We start from the raw sequence: 6,000 nt of genomic DNA, 5'->3' as shown, positions 1-6,000 counted from the left end.
ACATTCTGATGTGTGAATGTCATCAATTTGATAAGGTTGCCCTCACTTAAGAATGCCGTGAGGTTCGCACATTCGATCATGCAATTGCCGTCCAATTGATAAGGATGCCCTTATTTGCGAATGACCTAATGTTGCATGATCGAATGTTCTAACCTCACTCTGTCAATCATGCATTCATTAAAAATAAACCTACTCATATATATATATATATATATATATATATATATATATATATATATATATATATATATATATATATATATATATATTCAATCAGAAATAAAATTGCACATCTATATAATTATTTATTTATTTATTCAAAATAAACTTGTTCATCCATAAATTCATTTCATTCATTTAAAAATGAATTTGCGAATTCATACAATCATTCATTCATTTATTCAAAATAAATATGTTCATTCATACATTCATTCATTAAAAAATAAACTTTCTCATACATATATTCATCTATTAAGTAAAAAATAAACTTGCTTATACATATATTCATTCATTTATCCATTAAAAATAAACATGTTGATACATATATTCATTCCATTCATTAAAAAATGAACATACTCATACACCTATTCATTCATGTATTACAAAATGAATGAACATGCTCCTATAATCATTAATTATTTTATTCAAAATAAACATGTTCATCCATACATTCTTTTTATTTGTTTAAAATGAACATGTTACAAACATTCACAATATATACATCAATTTATTCAAAATAAAAAAGAATAAAAAATTTATACAAACAAAAGAATATAAAAATTATATTTGTTTGTAAATGTATATATACAACATAAATAAATAAGGGTGACTCTTGTAGAGGCTTTAACTACTACCCTCGTGTCCTTAGGTCTTTAAGCTCTTTATCCTTGCTAGAAAGCAACACTCTTTGAGTTTGCAAAAGCTCTCGTAAACTATGTATAATGATGTCTTTGCTAGAGTGCTCCTTATCCTTTGCTTCAAGCACAACCTATAACCTAAGATTTCAGCTCTTGCAAGCGCTAAGTCTTCACTCTCCACTTGTAGTCCTTTTTTGCTTTTGTTTTTTCACCCTTATTTGCTTCTTCTTTCTTTCATTTGTAATATATATATATATATATATATATATATATATAAGTGTTCAAGGTAATAAATTTTTAATGAAAGTAAATTTGTAAATATAGTTAATATATGTATAAATGTATTACAATCACTGGAAGGCCAATAACATGATATTATCACAATATTTTATTTTTTTTATATAATATCACTGTAATTTAGTCAAAAACAAAAATTTTGTGACAAATACTATCTCTTGTGAAAAATAAGCTGTTTTTATCGTTCACCCAAAATCTCACGATTTTTTCATGAGAAATTTGATTTTCTCGCCAGATTTATCACAATGCCACTGACTTAGAATGGGTTTACGGGACTAGTCAAAATGGGTAAGTTTAGAGGAGAGATTACAAAAACACACCTAATTTTTCATCTATTTACAAACACATGGTAACTTTTCAAATATTACAAATACAAGCCCAACTTTTGAGAATTGCTTTGTATATATATTCGTAATATCTGTAAAGTTAAGCATATTTTTGTAAAATTTTCAAGTTTAAAACTACTTTTGTCATATTTAAAGTAGGAGTGTCAACTAGTCGGGTTTACCGAGACCCAACCAGAACCAAACCCTATAGGGTCCGGGTATGGTGACAAATAAGAAGACCTGGGTCCGACCCAAATGTCTGATTAATACATGGATCTGAGTAGTGTTTGTGAAATTTTATACCAGGTTCCGATTAAGACCTGCAAATTTTTAATGTAAAAATGATTAAAAAAATATTATTTTACCGGGTATGGTCTGGCTCTGGTTCATGTAGTTCTTATCAGGTCTGGGTATAGTTTTTCTTATAGTAGACCTGATTAGACCCGGCTCCGAACCCAATATCATACCCAAAAAACTGGTCAAAGTCTGGTTTCACCTGGGTCCGAACCAAACCCGACCAGTTGACACCCCTAATTTCAAGTACATACTTAATTCTTGCATGATTAATCAACATAATACTTGAGACAAGTTTTATGAGGGGTTCTAGATTGAAGCCGAAGGTATGAAAGGAACCTAGCATCTACTACCACAATCATCAATCAAGAGTTGATTACAAGTAGAAACGTTGAGCAGAAAAACATAGTGGCGACTTCAAAAACATTTAAGAGGTAATGGGAGCAAGGAAAGTGACCAGAGGTTCAATTTTGTAATACACTTTGGAGAGAGAGAGAGAGAGAGTAAAATGGTAGTTCAGGAAAAAAAAATATTGAGTTGCATCCAGGGGCGTAGCTAGGATTCATGTGAGGGGGGGTGGGCAAACAGGGCTGTAGCAAAAAAAAATTTGTTTGTGTGGTAGTTGGGGGTTCGGGGGCAGCGCCCCCGAAAAAAAAAATTTTTTGAGATAAAATAAAAAAGGGCTACAATTATTAATAAAAATCTATTTCATATGGACAAATCAAACTATTTGCTGCAGTCAGGGCTGGGCTAGGACTGGGCTTTTAAAAAAAAAACAAAAAAAATTAACTGTTTCGGGAGGCAGGACTGGGCTACAGCCCAGTCCTGCCCCCCCCTAGCTACGCCCCTACTTGCATCAACCAGGCTTTAACGGATGACGAGAAATGAAAATGAAAATGAAAACTAAAACTAGGTACGTATTTGGAATATAAAATAAATATGGAAAGTGTGTATGGATTATTTGAACAAACATTTCTCGCAAATGATGCCACAACACGTGTCAGCAACAGGAAATTCGAAGAGATGCATTTTGTTTGTGGAAAAAAAAAAGATATACGCTGGTAAAGAGAATGCGCCAGGTAGGGGTCGAACCTACGACTTTCTGCTTAGGAAGCAGACGCTCTATCCACTGAACTACAGGCGCTTATTGTGTGAAGGGCTCTTTTTTTATTTACAATTCTAATGGAAATAATCTCAACTAACCCCAAATGTTATCGTTACTTTGCAATTCTTATGTCAGCGTTGAAGCAAGCTTTCGAGCCCATACAACATAGAGTTGAAGATCGACCGGAAAAAATAGAAGGCCTTGTTTGTGGTTCTACCATTCTTGTACCATATTGTTACCGCAGTGCATATTCTACACTGGGTTAGCATTTGGAGTTTTGGACCATGCTGAATCCATTTATCAGATCCGATTGGATCGACGCCACCCATGTCTGGGATTTCTAGCTCACTTGGATGGTCAGATTGACATGACCAAATATTACTCATACACTATAGCGTTTAATTACCATGCAGATCCTTCACCATGTACAAAGACTAATGTTGTTAGAATCGGCTCACTAATGGATCAGATTGATTTAGAATCAGGCTGTTTCAAGAGTTATTTTTACAGTAAGACCATTTGTGAATTTCCTCTGTTGCAAATGTGTGGGAGAAATTCACAAATACGAGAGGAAATTCACATATTTGGATATTTGAGAAGGAAGTTTGCATATCAGAGGAAATTCACATGTGCGAAGGATGAAAAGGTTCTTTTACAACCGAAAAGTTGCGGTTTTGGATACCGGCAGTTTTTTTAAAATTGTAAGGATTTTCAGGAAATGCATCATGTTTACATGTAAATGAATTGATTCATGGCCCCGTTTGGCTAAAAATCAACTGATTTGCAAAAATACCCAAATCATCCCTTGTTTTGTTTCGCTAAGGGGCTGATTCAGTCTGAGTCAGTGATTTAGATCGATTTCGATAAGAGAAAAAAAAAACTAGCTTCATGGTGTTGTTTCTTCCTGAAAGTAGCATCTGCATGGTGGGGAGTTATGAAGCAGTTGAGTCTTGTTATTTCATTACAAGTTGATGATTGTAATCTAGCGAGCTCCTGATAGAGTTCAAAACCTTCACAACATAATTCTCACAAAAACGTAGACGTTGCCAGCACAGTGGTTAAACAAATTGCTCAAAGATGAGAGCGTTTAGCAGATTAGTTTCCTCCAACCACGGTTTTTTGGAGCTTTTTTTTTTTATTACGAGGAACCTGCCTGGGAACATGGTCAGTTGAAGAGCCTCCCCCCCTTGCACGCCCCAGGATAGTAAACTTATGTGGCCCTGGCTCACAAATGATGCCTTTCGGGCAAGCCACCAGTATAATCCCAATGAGAATCGATCTTAAGGTTCCATCATGCTCCCAAGAACTGCCTTAACCACTGGGTGACACACAGCATCGTGCTCGCGATTTTTGTGCACTCGTCTCTCTCAATCAAGGAATCAAATCTTGCAAGTTGCAATGAGTAAAGAGAGGATCTACATAGACCAGCACACTATTAGGAATCAAAGCACTAGTATGCTCTACCAATTTGTCACTCATTTGGCCTCACTCTTCCTTCCCTATGCCCATATATATATAAACAGGTAGAATAATTTCTTAGATTATCCGACTTTATCTGACATACACCAAACTACAAGAAAAGGCCATTAAAGGGCTTCACTATTAACGTATACCACTTGAAAAAGTTCAACAAGACTCACACATTGTAAGTTGCATTCACATTGTATAGTTCTTCAGGTGACATAGACTGGTCTAAAAGTGAAGCTTCCTGTAAAAATTAGAATGGGTTTAGGTGTCATGTTGAAAGTTGAAACTGGAAAAGTGGAAGGGTTGGACGTTGCATCCCTTGGTCCTGACAGAAGTCGCCAACTGAAATCAAAGGATACACATTCAAGCACCCAACAATTTACTAGAAAACATCTTGTTGATCATTACATAATAATGGTGTTAGTAAGATGATTATCGATGACCCATTTGACAGGTTTTCTCCCTTTTGATTAAATTTTATTTTTGCATGCATGTAGTTAAATTTCTAGAAAAACCTACTCGGTTTTTTAATTTTTGGTCTTTGGTGCCCAAATTGCACTTGTTAGCTACATAAATCAGTAATATTTCCTGAATAAATCATGATATTTTCAAAATATTGCCTATTCTAAAAAATCATGACTTTATTGTGATGTTAATGTCATATATACAAAAAAATTTATTTTTTATATTTTACTCTATATTTGTACATATTTTTCTCTATCTTTACTCTTTATGTATGCTAGTATTTTTCCCTGGATGAGAAAATTGAGGGCACCGGACTTGTGAACATTGCCTTCCAGAACAGAAAGAAGCAACCCAGAAGCAAAAAAAGCGACCAAGTCATAAAAGGGTGGGAATGAGAAGGTGAAACGACAGGAAAGCAATTAGAAAGATATATTTAATCACAAAAAATAGAAAGAAACGATATCTTGAAAATGAAGCGCCTAATATTTTCTTAGAAGCAACAAAAAAAGAATGAGACACGGAAATCCATGAAAGGAGTGCACCATCCAAGATCATTTGTCCAATATGAGTTCTCATCAAGGACATTCTAAGGAAACATTAACTTCAAGGGAAGACATACTGCTTTCACACAAGAAACTTCACCAGGAATGAGTCCGAGGGAGACGTGTATACCTGCAAATTTTCTTAATATAATCTTTCCACAAGAATATGTTGTTCTCACCTCTCTTTCTTTTCTGCTGGCATTCGTTTTCTTTCATAAGATTTTCTTTTTGACTCAAATAGGAAGTATATTTTCATAACATAATATGAAATGTTAATAGAAAATGGATTTTCCTAACATATATGAAATGTTAATCTCATATTTCCAAACAAATGGGATAATATTTCGGGGTTGTGAGTTTTGCTATGTCAAATCTTTGAAGCAACCAAACTGCTATATCAGATTTTTGAAGCAAACAAAACAGCTACTTCCTCCTGCAAATTTTACCCTCGAAACAACTAGTATGCATGCGGACCTGAGGGTAAATTGACTAGCTGGATTCATACACCATGTTTCTAGCTGTGTCACATTTCTAGTTCAATCTCTTTTGTTATGAAAACACTTGGATGATACCTACACCAGGAGACTTGCACCAAGAACAAGCCAGTATAAGCCTGCAGAGGACTGTGACCTTAAGAATGACTGTTC

At 34.6% G+C, this 6,000-nt stretch overlaps 1 non-coding gene across 1 annotated transcript; it reads right to left on the bottom strand.

Annotated features, from left to right (window-relative positions):
• Nucleotides 1-2,845: 2,845 nt before the first annotated feature.
• TRNAR-CCU (transfer RNA arginine (anticodon CCU)) lies at nucleotides 2,846-2,918 on the bottom strand. The gene has a single exon. It is a non-coding gene; the product is annotated as a tRNA-Arg (tRNA).
• Nucleotides 2,919-6,000: the final 3,082 nt, after the last annotated feature.

This window comes from Nuphar pumila, chromosome 2, assembly GCF_984573655.1.
Source record: "Nuphar pumila chromosome 2, dmNupPumi1.hap1.1, whole genome shotgun sequence".
Classification (NCBI taxonomy): Eukaryota; Viridiplantae; Streptophyta; class Magnoliopsida; order Nymphaeales; family Nymphaeaceae; genus Nuphar; species Nuphar pumila.
This window is presented reverse-complemented; position numbering and strand designations above follow the sequence as displayed.